The sequence below is a fragment of the Neopsephotus bourkii genome, unplaced genomic scaffold, assembly GCF_033783945.1.
Source record: "Neopsephotus bourkii isolate Nb327-2 ecotype Australia unplaced genomic scaffold, CSIRO-AGI_Nbou_v1 NB_1686, whole genome shotgun sequence".
NCBI classification, from domain to species: domain Eukaryota; kingdom Metazoa; phylum Chordata; class Aves; order Psittaciformes; family Psittacidae; genus Neopsephotus; species Neopsephotus bourkii.
In genome coordinates this window covers 819,524-838,554 of record NW_026902160.1, presented here as the reverse complement: position 1 = coordinate 838,554, position 19,031 = coordinate 819,524, and positions in this window count along the sequence as shown.

Below are 19,031 nucleotides of genomic sequence, written 5' to 3'. Positions count from 1 at the left end.
TTCAGAGAAGGGCTCTGGACAGCCCAAAGGCAGAAGACAATGTTCCTGCTCTGACGGGATGGTCCCTGTTTTCACAGGTCCTTCTCAGTCAGTGTGCACAGACTGGGGATGCACTGAGAAGCTACAGTTTTATTCTCAATCCATGTGAATTCTACTTGTTCAGACGAAAAATGCTCTTCTTGCAGCTAGTCCAATATGATGTCACTTTGTTTCATACAGCATTAAAATGTTTCTCCACACATATGGAGGCTCATAGCAGAAATCAGTCCAACAGCCTCCCAAAGTAAATATAAACTCACACGAAGCTTAAATTCTTCCTGACATAGCTGTAAATCAAAGAGGAAAAGAGATGTAATTCAGTTTAGAACTAGGACAGCTGCTTTCAAACTTGAAGCAAAATTGTACAGGAGTCTACAGGATTTTAACTGTCTGACAAACAGTGGAGTCCTTAGAGGCAGTTGCTAGTGTTAGCTTCATTTTATCACCAAAATGTGCTCAGCAAAATGTTCATATATTTAGATTTATTCAATCCATGCATTGGTTACGTGACAGTTTGAGAACAAAAAGAGTACAAGAAAGCAAGCTGATTTTAAACTCTCTGTAGTTGCTTCACAAAGCATTTGGAGTCCATGCTCATAACTCATGTCTGTACATAATAATCTCAGCTCTCAGTTATGGAATAAAACGTAAGTTTTATGATTCTAAGTTTCCAAGTACCTGTGGCTTCAGAAGATAGAGTGGAAAGTGTACACCCTAGAGGCTTCCACACCAGAAAAACAAATTAATAAATCTCAGAGGTCATCAGCTTTAAAAAACCCACGATTTAGAATCTGTTCTGGTACCATCTTTGGCCTCTCACTTAATCACTTCTCTAAGCATTGGGTTTCAGCAGAAGTCTGGCCCCAGTTCTTATCCTAAGATTTTTATGGTCATAGAGCTTTTGGCAGGTTCCACTGTAAAACTGACCTGTACAATATTTTTAGGAGTGTGTCCTTAACATCTGCTTACTACAAAGCCATTTTAATGTACTGTTGATGGAACGTAATTTAGCTGGCACTTATAACTGATGCAAAACAACACTGCAAATAAAACACCTAAACAGGATGGTTTATTCTGATCCCATATCTCAGCGAATATTTGTGATTTGAGAAACAGAAATAATAATTTTAATGCAAATTAAGTTACCTCATTCCCTCTCTATCACTGCACCATCAAATAAGGTGGCAAAGGATACTACTGCAATTCCCTGAACTTGTTTTGCTACACACAGAAACTTCTGAATACACATCATGAGGCAGTAATTAAGTTCCTAACTTATTTACTTCTTCTACTGGGGCTGCATCATTGAAGCTATAGTCCCTTGGCAGTAAGCCCGCATATTCATCTATTATGAGATGCATAAAATCTTGAGCTATTCTAGCTGCTCATAGTTTAATTTGAAGATTAACCATAAACACACCTGGGATCAGACAATGGCCTTACACTGCCTAGAAACAAAGAGGCTATAGAAACCACTGTGCAAAGTCTCTCATGAAAACATAACTGTTGTTCATGAGGAATTTAAAACAGAGCTTTCTTCCAGAGGGATTTGAAACAAAAACAATGTGAAAGCAGAAAAGGTTGCAGAACTGCCCTTGCTTTAGACAGGTCCCAACCAGGGATTCAAGGGAGTTAGTGGATTTTGCAATTCCACAGGCTCTCAGGATTTACTGAAAGGCTTTAAGGTGAATATCTCCAAGCAAGAGGGAATAAGATATCTTTCTGAGGATGATTATTGTGACCTGCCAGAAGTCTGAGGAGGAATAGCAGCAAAGGGTAAGAAGCAAAAGTCACTGCATCAGAGCCACCCACCTGTGTACCCAGATCATACTCTCCCAAAGGCCATACATTGTTAAAATTTATACAACAATGAGGCCAGAAACGGGATATCATCATTTCACTGGATGAATGAATGGTACTTGGATAATAAGGGCCTGTAATTTTTTTCGATTGTCTTGCTGTTCTGACAGGGTTGCTTGCACACATGAGCTGGTTTTAAGCAGAGGTTCTGCTTGCAGATCATGCACAGACACTCAATACCTGTCCAGAATAAAAGAGTTTGCAACAGCGATTCCAGAGCTGGAAACATTTACTTGGATTTTGCACAATTGCCTACACTGCCTTTCTACTGCAAATGCCACATTCTTTGTTAATTTAAAATTACTCAAGGAGAAAGTAGTATTTATCTTTAAATAAAGGCAGCTATAATAATTTGGCATTATTTTACAGATTTGTCCAGCCATCTCTCCTTTATTTGTTTTAATTCAAAAGGCTGTAGGCAACTTTAAGTTTATTAGTGTCATATTTATTGTTTCTGTTGTGCTTGGGTTTTATTGAGGTATTTAGAAAAGAAAGGCTAAGGAAATCAGACTCACTGATGGAAGACTCACTGGTACATAAAAAGTTATTAAACAAAAACTATGAAGTGATGAAATGATATATGATCACATGAATAAAATGCAACTTAGTAGTTTACTCACTTTCCTCCCATTACAGATGTTCTAGACAATTTCATTAAGAAACTGCCCTGTTTTATCATTGTCTATCTCTAATTGCCAAACATGCTAGCTGCTAAGTTATTAGACTGAAATGCATAAAAATGTTATAGCAAAGCATCATCAGGCTGAACACCAGCATTATCAGTGAAAGCACCATCCGGAAATGGAGGAAAAGGTCTGAAACAGGGGCAGTGCCATGGACATGGGGTTTTCAGAACTCAACAGAAAAGATCCGTGACCTTTGGTCCATTATAGAAGACATCTCTCCTCTTAAATGAGTATTTTCCAAGTAACCCTGCAGGGAGTTCAACAGAGGATCACCAGGACGGCAATGGGGCTGAAGCGTTAGCTCTATGAGAAGAGGCTGAGGAACCTGGGCTTGTTCAGCCCTCAGAAGAGATAGCCTCTAGACCCTGACACAGACATATATCAAAACCAGAGAGGTTCAGATGGGACACAGGGATAAACTTTTTAACTGGGAGGACAGACAAAGAGTGAGACAGGTTACTCAGAGGGGCAGCTCATGTCCTAGGGAGGTTTACCAAACCCAGACAGATAAATTCCTGAGCATCCTGGTCTGACCTCCCAGCTGACCCAGTTCTGAAATGGAGGCCCCTTCCAGGCTGACTTCTCATGAGATCCTGGCTTCATGTAGAATTTAAGTGACACCATTTAACTTTATCTTAGTTGTCATATTTCATACATGACTGCATAAATGTATACCACTGACCTTTCACTTGCACCACTAAAGACATTGCAAGATAAGACATGATTCACTTGCTTCAAGGGCAGCCTATTAGACGTAATTTCTACAGTCAAAAGATGGAGCAAAATGGAGTATAGACCAGACTTGTATCTTAATATTCCTTTGGTGGATGTGGGAAATGTCTTTAGGGCAAGAGGAATGTTCTGCATGCCTAAGATTTTTGTTTTAACAAAAAGCACAGTAGGTGAGTACACGGTTCTTGCCTAGCAATATGTTATTAGTGCTGCTGTTTAATTTCAGCTGTGTCCAAACAGGTCAGAACACCAGGGAGGTTTTTCATCCCTTCCACGCCCACTCCACTTAAATAAGCAGTGGTTCACCTTCGGTTATTTGCTGATGACATGATTGCCCCAAAGAAAAACTTCTCTGGAGGCCAAATACACTGTTGCGTACCTCAGTTTACCTTGGCTCCTCTTGTGGCATTTTAGGCAGCTACAACTGCTTACAGCTCAGAATAGCAGCTTCTCCCACCCTATGGAAGTGCAATGATGACAAGGACTGCCACTGCAGGGGGTCAGGTCTTCAGACAAACTCTGAGAGGCTTCCAGATCACCACTGGTCTTAATGGGAGATAAGGAACGTTCAACTGGCAAACTCTATGTTTTCTGCTACAGCTAAAGCAAGCAATTTCTTTCACTCTATCTCAGCACAGGAATCTCAAATAGAAGATAAACGGCTGTTTAATAGTCACAAAAGGTTGGATTTTTTTCTTGCTATTATACACATGAGATGCAGAGTTAATATTTTCTATGCAAGTTCACCTTATCTAAAACTATATTTATTCAAAGGGATTCTTGTGATATCTTCCAATAGACCAAACTGAACTGCTTTAAATACTCTGACAACAGCGGTTAGAAAATGTGCATAATTTAATCCCTTTTCTATTTCTCTTTCATTCCTAGGTGACAATGGTGTAGTCATGTAACCATAAAAATCTATTACACAAATACAACCTTCCCATATCCCTTTCTTGCCTCGTCCTTGTCCCTAAACACCATACCTGGTATCAATTTACAAATTTCTTTAAGACTTGTCCAGCATACTGATATATGTTGAGGGGAATAATGTGGATTTATTAATATGGCAGGGGAAGACAATTTCTGCATGTATTTTCTGGCAACATATGTAATCAGAACAGTGCAACCAATAACTACATGCAGGCTGCAAATGCAATAAAGCAGCAAACTAGATTCATTTTCCATGTTATCAGTTACCGGACCGAGCTACATCTCTAATGTTATACATGGGGAAATAAAGCTATATATTTTAAAATACTAAACATATTCTCCTATCCCTAATAATCTAGGTATCTGAAACCTGAATGACACAGAAATGGGATCAGTTTATCTGCAAGTGCTGTTTTTTCAATGTTACTCTCTAAAATAACATCTTATTTTTTAATGTATTCTTAATGAAAAGAGCACTGTAAATCTATGCCTTGCATGCAAGATTCAAAACAGAGCCTCACCTTCTCCTCCTTTAGAGACTTCCTTGGTTCTTAGTTTCATACAAAGAGAAGGGCTCTGGAGAGGGAGATCAACTTCTAACTCCCACTTCCAATTGCATTCCAGTTATATACTAAAATATTTTTAGTATGTTGCTTCTCAGTTTCCCTGAAGGTAAGCAAATCCTGGGTTTTTCCACAGACTGCATTTTCTAGCTTCACAATTTTTATCACTGCTCTTATTAATATCCTTCCTGAGTCGTTCTGCCCAAAACTGAATATAGCACTTCCACTAGAGCCTAATCAAGCAGAAAGACTTGTTTCAGATGACATTTTACCAGGAAAGTGTTTGTTTTTTTCCTGACATGCTTACATTACCAATTCATGCTTGATGTGTAGGCCATTCTATATAATGGATCCTTTTCGTGAGGATGTTTTTGCTAGCTGTAGAATCCTTTCGGTTGGAAACAACCTTCAAGAGTCCAACCATTAGAACTGCCAAGTCCAGCACTAAGCCATGTCCATAAGTATCACACCTACACAACTTTTAAACACCTCTAGAGATGGTGACTCAATCACTTAGCTGGGCAGCCTGTTCCAGTGCTTGACAGCCCTTGTGGTGAAGAAATTTGTCCTAATATCTAAAAGCTCATCTGGCACAACTTGAGGCCATTTTCTCTCACCCTGTCACTTGTTCCCTGGGAGAAGAAACCAACACCCACCTCACTACAACCTCTTTTCAGGTAGTTATAGAGATCAGTAAGGTCCTGTTCCCCCCCATCCTGAGCCTCCTTTTCTCCAGGCCAAACAAACCCTATTCCCTCAGTCACTCCTCATAAGACTTGAGCTCTAGACCTTTCATCAGTTTCATCGCTTTTCTTCAGACACACTCCAGCAACTCCCTATCTTTCTTGTAGTGTGGGGCCTAAAACTGAACACAGTATTTGAGGTGCAGCCTCACCAGTGCTAAGCATAGGGTGACAATCACTTCCATAGTCTTGATGGCCATCCTATTTCTGATACAAGCCAGAATGCTGTTGGCCTTCTTGGCTGCCTGTGCACAAGCTGGCTCATGTTCAGCTGGCTGCTGGCCAACACCCCCAGGTCCTTTTCTGCTGAGCATCTTTTTAGCCCCTCTTCTCCAAGCCTGTAGCGTTGCACGGGGTTCTTGTGACTCAAGTGCAGGACCTGGCATTGAACCTTGTTGAACCTCATACAGTTGGCCACAGCCCACCTATCCAGCCTGTCCAGATCCTCCTGCAGAGCCTTCCTACCCTACAGCAGATCAACACTTCCACCCAGTTTGGTGTTGTCTGCAAACTTGCTGAAGGTGCCCTTGACCCCTTCGTCCATATCACTGATGTGGATCCCCAGTACTGAGCCTTGAGGAACACCACTTGTGCCCAGCCACCAACTGAATTTAATTCCGGTCACCATCACTTTTTCAGCCTATTCAACCAGCTAGTTTTCTACCCAGCTAAGTGTATGCCTGTCCAAGCCATGAGCTAAATATCCAGAGCCTTTCCCTTATCCAACACATGGGTCACCTTGTCCTAGACAGAGATCAGGTTTGATCTGCTGACTTAAACTGATCATCAGCCTGGTTGTCTTGTATGTGCTGCATGAAAGCATTTAGGATAATCTGCTCCATAACCTTCTGAAGCCAGGCTGATAGGAAGAACCTCCTTCCAGCCCTTACTGTAGACAGGCATCACATTTGCCAACCTTCAGTCAACTGGGACTCATTTTAGCTAGGAAATATATATGTAGCTACATGGGACTATTTCTGAACAACTGCAGGGCTTCATCCTCATCAGACTGCATCCTGTTTGTCAATGTGCAAAGATCAGGTTGAATACTCATGCAGCCATCCAGAGAAACTGCAAGGTGAGTAAGCACCACTTCCGCACCATCATTCAGTCTATTAATAAAAGTACTAAAGAGTATCAGAGATCTCTGAAGAACCCTTATGACACATCCATGCATCACTCAGTGAACAACTTACATCTGCTTCTTCAAAGTCTTCAGTTAGTTTTGCACCACATAGAGATCTTCCCCTTACAATTCTTTATTTAATAAACATGAGAAAAAGGCTGTTTTGAGAAAAAATAGTGTGGGGAAAGAATTTTGAATAAAATGCGTGATTTAGAAAAATGAAAGACAAGCACATGGGTGGTATGGTTTAGTGTGAGGTGTCCCTGCCCATGGCAAGGGGGGTTGGAACTAGATGGCTCAATGTCCAGCTGGAGACCAGTAACAAGTAGTGTCCCTCAGGGATCGGTGTTGGGACCGGTCTTGTTTAACATCTTCATCACTGACTTGGACAGTGGGAATGAGTGCACCCTCAGCAAGTTTGCCGATGACACCAAGCTGTGTGGTTCGGTTGATACGCTGGAGGGAAGGAATGCCATCCAAAGGGACCTTGACACGCTTGTGAGGTGGGCTGATGCCAACCTCATGAAGTTTAACCATGACAAGTGCAAGGTCCTACACCTGGGTCAAAGCAATCCTAGGCACAGCTACAGGCTGGGCAGAGAAGAGATTCAGAGCAGCCCTGCAGAGAAGGACTTGGGGGTGCTGGTCAATGAGAAAATGAACATGAACCGGCTTCAGTGTGCGCTTGCAGCCCAGAAAGCCAACCATATCGTAGGTTGCATCAAAAGGAGTGTGACCAGCAGGTCAAAGGAGGTGATCCTGCCCCTCTGCTCTGCTCTTGTGAGAGCTCACCTGGAGTACTGTGTGCAGTTCTGGTGTCCTCAACGTGAAAAGGACACAGAACTCTTGGAACAAGTCCAGAGGAGGCCACAGGTATGATCAGGGGACTGGAGCACCTCCCATATGAAGTTCGGCTGAGAAAGTTGGGGCTGTTCAGCCTGGAGAAGAGAAGGCTGCGTGGAGACCTCATAGCAGCCTTCCAGTATCTGAAGGGGGCTTATAGGGACGCTGGGGAGGGACTCTTCATTAGGGACTGTAGTGATAGGACAAGGGGTAATGGGTTAAAACTTAAACAGGGGAAGTTTAGATTGGATATAAGGAGGAAATTCTTTCCTGTTAGGGTGGTGAGGCACTGGAATGGGTTGCCCAGGGAGGTTGTGAACGGTCCATCTCTGGCAGTGTTCAAGGCCAGGTTGGACAAGGCCTTGGGTAATATGGTTTAGAGAGAGGTGTCCCTGCCCATGGCAGGGGGGTTGGAACCTGATGATCTTAAGGTCCTTTCCAACCCTAACTATTCTATGATTCTTACTGTAAAATTACTTACCAGTTACACAGCAAGATCTCAGATATACTAATAATAACAGATACCAGTTGTAAAGCCCTAAACCCTTAATTCAGTAAATAGCTGAGTTTTTCCAACCTCAGAGAAGACAAGTGTTTAAAAAACAACTGACAAACATTAACTCAGGTGCACTGATGAAAAAGAAACCACTTACCTCCTTTGTGATTCTAGTCACAGTAAGCATAACTATTATCATATTTTATTATTAAGCTACCATGGAAATAAAATGAGAAAAATGGGGAATGGGAAATGAGGCTTTTATAAAGAAAAGGCTTATTTGAAGTTCATTATAGCTACACAAGGCTATTTAAAATATTCAGATTCAGACACCCTGAAATGAGCAGGGTCAGCCTTGAGGGAAGTAGCGTTGCCAGGAGACTTAATCCACAAAGTGTCACAAGAGCTTATAATTTACTCTTTTTTATCAAGGGATGTTGAGAACAAACATACTCACCAAATTGTACAATGATTTTTCAGATTTCTACACTTTCACATGGAAAAGGTGGACCGTAACTTTGACTCATTGTCCTTTAACCAGCCCCCAAACCCCTGAATTTGCAGTGTAACAACAACTACACATCTCCTTTTCTTGGAGAAGTATGTTGCAGTACCCTTTTTCTAGGTCATCCCACCCTATTAAAGACTCCCAATGGCAACTGGCCTTAATAAGCAAGATAAATAGGTGCAGGGAATGAGAGTCAGCTGTTAAAAGGCTGGGATTTAAAAGGTTGCCAGTGTAAGAGAAGTTAGATTTCAGAAGGGGGAGATTTAAAAGATTAAAGTGTTGCCTAGCTTGAAAGTAGCCCAAACTGGAGGAAAGGATCTGGTCTTTCATATCTAATGGAAAAACCTGTAGGGGATTTTTGCCTGGATGTGACTATGGATAAGTCTCTATGTGCACAAAAGCACTAGCAGAGTACAATAACCTATTTATATTTGTTGACTTCGGCATTCTGGTATCAGAAACACATCGCCTTTCTTTAAACAGTGCCCACCAGTGCAGCATTCTCACTCCTAAGGCACAGTCCCAGGGCACTGCCTACCTCATAATGAATAAATATCTCCAGAAATTATTTTTAAGAAGTAAAATGAAAGTGCTGAGGACAGCCTGCCCTTAACACTGAAATGGTTATAGAGACTCGTGGGCACCTTGACTGCAGGATTACTGAGATGGTTGCAGCTCAAATGAACTAATACAAAGTTGAAAACAATGGAACCATGATATCCTCATAGGGACAGGTTATTCAGGAGTCTTTGTCCCTCTAAATGGACCAATTTCAGGAAAATTCTAAAGGGGTGGGGGGAGGGGATAATCTTAAAGATAGAAAAAGGGGGGGGGGGGAAGCGCCAGAAAATGTTGCAGCTGTAACAGAATACCATCTGAGATGCTTCCATGCTGAGATACTGATGACGTGACACTGGAATAAGCAGTTCCCAGGAAGGCCTTCAGGATCCAAAGAACAGCATGTAGCAGAAGGGAAGATATGGACATAGAATCACAGAATCATAGAATAGTTAGAGTTAGAAAGGACCTTAAGATCATCGAGTTCCAACCCCCCTGCCATGGGCAGGGACACCTCGCTCTAAAACATATCACCCAAGGCCACGTTCAACCTGGCCTTGAACACTGCCAGGGATGGAGCATTCACAACCTCCTTTAGGCAACCCATTCCAGTGCCTCACCACCCTAACAGGAAAGAATTTCCTCCTTATATCCAATCTAAACTTCCCCTGTTTAAGTTTTAACCCATTGCCCCTTGTCCTATCACTACAGTCCCCAATGAAGAGTCCCTCCCCAGCGTCCCTATAGGCCCCCTTCAGATACTGGAAGGCTGCTGTGAGGTCTCCACGCAGCCTTCTCTTCTCCAGGCTGAACAGCCCCAACTTTCTCAGCCTATCTTCATATGGTCCAGAGGGAGACATGCACAGTTGCTTGTACTTGTGACTAGCACTTTGAACTACTGTACTGGAACAGGAGCTGGCCTTTTCATTCTTTACACAGCCTAGTTACCATGTTCTATCAAAATTACTTGACAAATTTCAATATGTATATATTTTTCTTGATTAGCAAGAGATCTGAATATCTATTTCCTTAACACCAAGTCAAATTTTGATTATTCCGAGCCAGATGCCTCTCTGGGAATATCACCAAATAAGATTCTATAAATTATTTAACCATGTGATAGGGAAAGTGTGTTTCTTGTGTATCCATCTGGATTACTCACTTGAGACTGGAAAATGCATAAGAGTACAATATCAGGTCATAGTTCTCAGAGTTAACCGAGAGGGGCTTAAGCACGGAAAAGTCCATTGGTAACACAGAAACTGTGGTTTCCATGTAACACTTGGCCCTATACCCACTCTAATAACCTCACTATAAAAAACTATTAGAGCCCAAATAACAGTGGATGCTGCCAGCATTTGGAATAGCATGAAACAAAAATGAACTGCTCACTACTGAACCAAGAAGGCAGCTTACCTAACTGGGGACAGGAAGAAGGCATCTAGTTCTGACTCCATGCATGAACAGGAGTGCAGGTGCTACAAGGTTAGAGTGGTGTGTGCATGAAGGAGAAGCTAGGCTGAGCATTCTGGGCTCTGTAATGATATTAATTGAATATAAGAGTTGAAAATACGTAGATGTCAAGTTTTATTCTTATATAAGAGCTTCTGTCTCTGTACTTAGTTTTGGATGAACTGTCAAACTCTTCACTGGCATAAGAAACTTTAGTAGGCTGATAATGAGCTTTTATTAAACATCTTCATTTTGGTTAAGAAAAGAACTTATCTCGTCTTGTGTCAGCCAGAGAGCTTCTTTCAATGGTTTCCCCTTTTCACTGAAAGTTTGGGATTGCATTTCTTCCCATTACCTCTAACTGTGAGAAACATGAACACATAAACCACACTAGCATATGAAAAACATGACAGCTTCTTCTTAACATTCCCTATATAGAGCTCGTCAGCTGAATCTGAGCAGAACAAAGTCAAAATCCTCAGCAAAAGCTGTGAAATGAAAATCAGTGGAATGAATATTGATTTATGCTTGTTATTCCTCTTATCCTTCCTTTTATATTCTCTTCCTCTTTCTTGTCTTTTTCACAGCTTTTCTCAGTCCAGCTTACAGGTTAACTATTTTGTATGTCTTTGTCATGGTTTAACCCCAGCCAGCAACTGAACCCCACACAGCCACTTGCTTACTTCCCCATTCAGTGGGATGGGGGAGAGAATCAGAAGAGTAAAAATGATAAAACTCATGGGTTGAGACAAAGACAGTTTAATTGGTAAAGCAGAAGCCAAGCAGGCAAGCAAAGCAAAACAAGGAATTCATTCACCACTTCCCTGCCTCTGTAGTCTACACATAGATGATGGAGCAGCTTAACAGCTATGGCACATCAAACAACAGATCTGCTGTGACAGCAAGAGACCCATTTACCTCTGTGCAAGCTGTATAGTTTGTAACTACAGTAGAACTTTGAAGTGCTACTTTAAAGCCAGTTCTTTGACATGGAACGTATAGGACATAAAGAGCTTAATAAAATGTTTAGACTGGATCAAGACTTAGTTTTGGCAAGCAAGTTGTCTGAATTGCTGTATTCTGTAGACACATAGGATCCAGAAGCATCCAGTACAAGAATGAGATACTGCTTTTAGCAGCTCACCTTTGCAAGGAGACACTCAGCACCAAAGACATAGTCAGCTGGAAGGCTGAAATAAAGTGGGGAGAGAGATGAACAGCCATGGAGAGAAGGAAGGAAGAAGTATTTCAGTTTAAAGGGACCTACAATGACCATGTAGTCCAAAGTAGGGCTACCCTGTAAAAGAAAACCTGCAGATACTTCCTTCATAATTTGGTATCCACTCTACATGCTGCTCTAAAAGCTGGTAAATGAGGCTATGAATACCATACAGATACCAGATGGGTAAATTACTTGCTGCACTAAAATATAATATTAGCTATGTAGGACTGAGGTTTGATTCATAGAAGAAAACAGCAAAATGGTTACTGATTCAGTGTTCACCCTAATGGGTTTGAAATGTCCCTAATAGCTAATATTGAAAAAGTCCCCCCTAAAAAGTTAAAAATAAGGCCTATAAGGAAGCTCTTTCCCAGAACAGGGCAGTGAGCTTTTATCCACTTTCAACCTTACAAAATGAAGCTAAAACTAAATACTCAGAGCTGGGTTATAAAAGTCTGTAGCCCTGACTCCATGAAAATAAATAGGATTATTTCACATTCCTTGCTACAAAGCTATTTCCAGGATAGTTTCTCTAATATAGTAATTTTTTGCTCTTTCAGTGTGACACCTCTAAGTCTCTAGTGAGTGCACACAACTCAGAGCACTTATTCCTGTAATAACCATAAAATACTGTAAGATGAGAAATTTCCAAACAATTATCTGAACGGACATTTACTGTGTCTCCTGTACTATACAGTCAAGAATTCCTCCCCAGGGCAGGTAACATGTCCTTGTCTACACATCAGAGATGGCAAATTAAGGTGTTTGGCTTCCATCCCAGTGTTAACCGAGCCCTGGCTCACCAGCTCTGGACAGGTGCTCTGCTGTTGGTCTTGTCACAGGCCACCCATTGCTGTGGTCTGCAGGGCACAGCATATCAGTGGTAGCAGGCTCACCAGTTCTTGTTTCCAAGGGATGATGTCTGTAGCCTCAGATGTGCAGTCAGTCTCAAAGCCCACCTATTCAAACACATGCGAAATTACATTTAACAATGTCAGAGCTAGAAAGGAGTTTAACATTAATTCCCATTACACGCTCTGCCAAGGTGAAAAAACACTTGAGAGATCTATTGAAGCTCGGTTCCCCGTGCACATCCCAGTCCCTCACTGTAATTCACATCTTGGTTCATTTGCATCTTGAACATAATTATATCCAGAGCAACAGCACAGTATATGCATTCATCCCATATTTACCTTCCAGTCTCAGAAAGGTCACCACTACTGGAAGCAGCAGAAGGGACTCGGTGTTTTGTCAGCATAAGAGAGTCCCTGTCCAACATCTCAGATTTGTTGTAATTATGAAGCCATTTACTTAGTTCAGTTTTTCACATACATTTTCTAATTTATAGATGCCTTAAAGATAATTGCCTAATTTCCTTAAAAGTAAGTCTGAAATGGGAATACACTGGACTGCTACAGTTGTCATATTTCTCTTTAATGAAAAGAGATATGGACATGTTTTAGAAGTAAACAAACTATGGAGATTTAATGAGTAGGGCCACTTAGGCTGATTGAAAAATGAATGAATATCGGTCACATTAGTGTGGGCAAAAGTGGCTTCCCTCTTATAAAATAATTGTTTTCTGTCGAGCTGCAGCAAAGTAGGTGGGGAGTTTAGATTGCTTTGGTCAAAAGATGACAAGAATATAGAGGCAGAGCTGTGTATTTACTTTAGGTTCATTTTTAAATAGAAAAATTACATTTTGAAATGAAGACAAAGTTATCTTCATATTCACAGAGATGCCGTACTTGGACACTTGAATATTTTCCTCCACTTTTTGTGGTCTGACCAATATACTAAGTTGAATTTAAACAGGAAAACAGTTCAGTTCTCCCTCTACAGCTTGGGTTTTAATTGATTGTATTTCACTCACAAAATAATCTCATTCTGCCTCTATTAGGAGTATAAATAAAGAATTTAAAATTCAGTATGTTCACACCCAATCTTTTTCATCAGTTACAAAACCATAAGCATTTTGCTTTGAAAGATGTCAGCTATTAAGTCTCCAAGCATATGGCACCAAAAGATCAGGCTGTCTTGAGAAATCAAAAAGTAACAATAGCCCATCCTTCTCAAGTGCTTGGGAGAAGTCTCTATCTGTTTGCCCTTCTGTTACCATAATTTTTCCATCATATGTTTCCATTCCAAGTAGCTTCAAAAGGGAATATTTTGGCTTGAGGCTTTTCTTTTTTTACACCCTGAGCAAATGCAAAACAAGATTATGTCCTGCTTCAAGAGCTACAAAACAGATGAGACAGAGAAAGGAGAAATTGCACTAACAGACTAAGAGACATGGCAGGTCAGTGGCTGAGAAATAAGTCTTCGTGTCTCCCAACTTGTAAGCCTGGTGTTTCACTGTTACCTTCTTTCCTATTTGTCAGCACTGGGACTAGAAGATTTCAGGTTGAAAATCCAGATAGCTTGGCTCTGTTATGGCTATAAAGAAAGAAATATTAACCAGGAAGCTACACAAGTAAAACCAGTGAAACAGGCAATGAACACATTGCTACACCACTGTCCCCATGCTATATTAATGACCATTTGATGCAGCATCTCACAGCCTCTTCTGAATGGGGTTAAAGCTGAATTTACTAGTTTAGATATAGAGGAATTGGAAATAAGTTCAAACAATCCTCTTTCTTAGGCCAACATACCTGAAACCACAGGGAAAGGTTTTAAATTGCTCCAAGCAGAATGTGAACTTTGTGGGGCTGTTTGCATAATGATCATGATAGTTATCTCACATTTACAGTCTCACTTCCTAAACTAAGACCCATTTAAAATGCCATGGTGGATCTGAAATGTCTTGATTTAATAGCAACAGAAAATGAGCACTCAGAAGTCACTGGAGGTATACAGCTGCAGCAGACTGCTGTCCTCCAGAATATGTTACTTTGAAATTCAGACAAGCTTTTGTCACTTTAGAATTGAATGTTCAATTAGCAGGGACGTAAACATAGGAAACAGGCTAAAAATCAGGTTATTGAACAGAAGCTGAGCATCACTGACATAAGCTGCCGTTCTGTCCTCCCTACCAGGAGGTATTATACTGTCTAGCTGTTTATCCATTCGGCTCTATATGGTAGTGGAGGCAATGCCACACTTTGAAGCAGCACCCCAGAGGCTGCTCATTTTAGACAAGAAAAAAATCTGACCTTTCCAGAACTGGAAATCCCAGTCTAACCAGAGCCCCCATAAAGGGTGAGGCAGCTCTCAGCACTGGGAGTTAGAGTTCTGGCCTCAGCTAACAGCAGAGAGTTGAAACCCAGACAAGTGCTTGAGAGGGATTTGTATGAAATAACCTTATTTATGTATATAACAGCCTTATTCTAAGTCCTTCAAATCGCTGGCCAGAACTGCCTGCAAAGCCAACAACAGATATCTTGACCAATACATCCCCTGAACACAGAAGCTGGAATCTTCTCAAAGATGAAGATGATGGAACTTGCCAAATAGATGTTGAAACCAGCAAACGGTCTTGAAGTTGAAGAAAAAAGTATCATTACAGTAATTAAAACAGTATCACACAATATATGCACACATTAGGCAACTTAGGCTTTGAGCGTCTTTAATTCTGGAATGTCCTACATCTATGCTTTTCTTTGACATCTTGAATGTCTTTTAATATCTTTATTTAAAGCAAAGCAATACTTTCCTCCAGGGACACCTATCAATTAAGGCTATTTTATGAGTGACCTTCATGTATACAAAAGCTCTCACTGACTTAAGAAAAAAAATATTACAAATATCTTCAAAAACTGCCAGTGAAAGCACTGAAGTCCTAATTTGTAGAGTTCTGGGATATTTGTGACCTTTCTGAATTGACTGGGACAATAGAATGGAGCAAGACTGGGAAACACTGCATGCCTTGAGGGGTTAGAATTATATTTTTAAAATTGTAGATTTTTTAAATCAAGAATTAAATAGAAAATTAAACCATATTTCTTTCATAGTATTCATGATAGAAGAAACTAAAACCATTGAATGTAAAAAACACAGCTAGACTGTAAGTCCCTGCTGAGTGGGCACTGCCTGTGTAAATGCATAGCTTCCAAGGCTTCCAGCAACATAGGGGAAAGGACATCTTGAAATTAAATAGCTTCCACTTCTACCTTCACACAGTTTCATGAAACTTGCCAGGATGCTCATGTGTTATAGAATAGCAGAATTCTTTCTGAAGGAGGAGATGCAGCTGTTCTCAGAATATATTCCATCTAAAGGTCCAGAAAATGTCATAAATAAGGTAAGCAGCAGTGTTATGCAAATAATATTCTTTTTCTCATCAGGAGGAAAGCCTCCCTGCCTTAGAGGAAACTGGAATTGTACAAACTTTTGCAATCCTCATTTTGAAATAATTTCATTTCATAATTTCACAAATACTAATCAATGTTAGCATATTAACCACTGATATCTTCATCTGAGGCAATAGTTGTACCCCAACAAAAGAATTGTTTTGCCAATTCAATCACAAGCTCCTTTACATTCAAATATGCAAACTAACAGCTATGAAAAGTGAGATAAGCATTTTGAAATGTACCTCCACTATGAAGGACATCAAGCCCTGGCTTTAGGCAGTGCTCAAATCCCATATTTTACCCCCTCAGTGCTCCTTATCCTATGGTACCCAGACAGTTTGGAAATGCAGCCCTAACATATTCACCTCAAATAAGCAGCCAAGCTTGAAGGGAATCAGTAGCAACAGTTTAGAGTCCAGTGTGTTCCATACACAAGATCAGATTTTAGGAACTGCTAACTCGTCAGGCTCAGTCCATATATTACTAGCACTTCCCCAGCTGATGGCTACATACCAGGACACATTTGTTTGGTGGAAAGACTATTCCAGAGATGCACTTGTTCTGTTCTTCAGTTCAGTATGCCTGTATACAGGGATTACAGCTGTGGATGGAACAGCATCTACTACAGCAACTGTATTTGAAAGAAATAAACTTGATTTTTATCCACCAATTCCATCATTTGAAGATGCCAGTATAAAACTAATCTCAGCTGGCCCCTCTTATGGGATTGTCTGTGAATGGACACATAAAGTAATAACACAAAGCAGGTAATCATGAATGTGATTGCCTTGTCAGAACACAGTGCATCTGCAAACCTGCACTGCACGCACTTTAGTACTAACGTCTTGAGGCAAAAAAGTTTTTGCCTTGTGAAAGTCAAACAGATACTATTACATATACAGCTCTATAAACTGATTTACTTAAATGCACGTTACTAATCTAAAGACTGAAAGCTGTAATACAGCAATGCTTACTGAATGATACCTGGAAGAAAGAAAGTGTTCACACATGCTTATCTTGGTCAAAAGCCCATGCATTTAGAGGATGATCCTAACTGCTTCGTAAATTAAACAGCAGCTGTGATTTGATTCAAATGCCCTTAGTAAATAAACCAATCACTAAGCTGTTTATTAGAATTACAAAGTACAAAGATAATTGCTGTGACACACCTGTGAGGTGGGCTGATGCCAACCTCATGAAGTTTAACCATGCCGAGTGCAAGGTCCTACACTTGGGTCGGAGCAATCCCAGGCACAGCTTACAGGCTGGGCAGAGAAGAGATTCAGAGCAGCCCTGAGGAGAAGGACTTGGGGGTGCTGTCGATGAGAAAATGAACATGAGCCAGCTTCAGTGTGCACCCGCAGCCCAGAAAGCCAAACATATCCTGGGCTGCATCAAAAGGAGTGTGACCAGCAGGTCAAAGGAGGTGATCCTGCCCCTCTACTCTGCTCTTGTGAACCTCACCTGGAGTATTGTGTGCAGTTCTGGTGTTCTCAACATAAAAAGGACATGGATCTGTTGGAACAAGTCCAGAGGAGACCATGAGAATGATCAGGGGACTGGAGTACCTCCTGTATGAAGACAGGCTGAGAAAGTTGGGGCTGTTCAGCCTGGAGAAGAGAAGGCTGCGTGGAGACCTCACAGCAGCCTTCCAGTATCTGAAGGGGGCTGTAGGGATGCTGAGAAGGGAGTCTTCCTAACGGACTGTAGTGACAGGACAAGGGGTAACAGGTTAAAACTTAAACAGGGGAAGTTTAGATCGGATATAAGGAAGAAGTTCTTTACTGTAAGGGTGGTGAGGCACTGGAATGGGTTGTCCAAGGAAGCTGTGAATGCTCCATCCCTGGTGGTATTCAAGGCCAGGTTGGACAGAGCCTTGAGTGACGTAGTTTAGTGTGAGGTGTCCCTGCCCATGGCAGGGGGGGTTGGAACTACCAACCCTAACTATTCTATGATTCTACGAATCTTTGGTCGGCCATTATATTTTAAAAGATTCATCACGTTCAAGAGGCCAGGACCCTGCATACATTGTCCCTGTCCTAAGATGTCAGGCATTTGCAGTATTCATGCTGCAGAACACCTATTCAGAAAACCTGTCTACATGAGCCCCAAAGATCCCCTCTTGTTTCATGAATGAGTTTTCCAATTCAGTCAAATAAAGAACATTTGTGAAATGTTCATTTCTAAGAAAAATCGTCTTTTACCCATTGCAGGGACAACTAGAGACATGGGAAACAAACAATAGCTTACCCTGGTAATCCTCTCCACCTTGTGAATCCCCCTAGATATATTTCAAATATGGCTTAAACCTTGCTTATAATATATGCTCATTTTGATTAAAACCCTTATCTTTTTGCAGTATAATTCATTATTCTGTTCACATTCCAAGTAATATGTGCAATATTTCAAAGTACAAAGATTGCTTCCTTTGTCCTGCACAAGTAACTCCACTGGTAGCTAAGGAGACACTCCTGATTTTTGTCCACCAATATAGGAAAAAGTCAGAATCAGACTCATAATTTCCTCAGTACTATTAGATTTATGATCCACTTGGTTTGCTGAATATTTCTACTTGGTTTATATCCATTATTGCCTTGCATCTATTACTTCTACAATATTACCTTTGCAGGAAGACAAATAGAAAGGACATCGGCAATGCCCTGCTTGGCCATTCACATGAAGCTTTAATAACTTTTTCTAGTGTTAGAAATAGCTCAGTATTTCCATTAAGACTATAGTTTCTTGTATGGAAGTTGCTTCCAGAAAACAAAGTTAAAGTTTATTACAACGTGAAACAGTTATTTATTGACTGCTGTAAGTCAGGGCATTTAAAATATTAAAAAAGTTTTTCCACTCTAAGTTCTAAGGCATTTTGTTAATGTGCTGCATTTTGTAGTCATTTATAAAGATCACAGGCATCCTTTTAAACTTTATAATACAGTCCACTGGCATCATCCCACCAACCAACCCAGTGC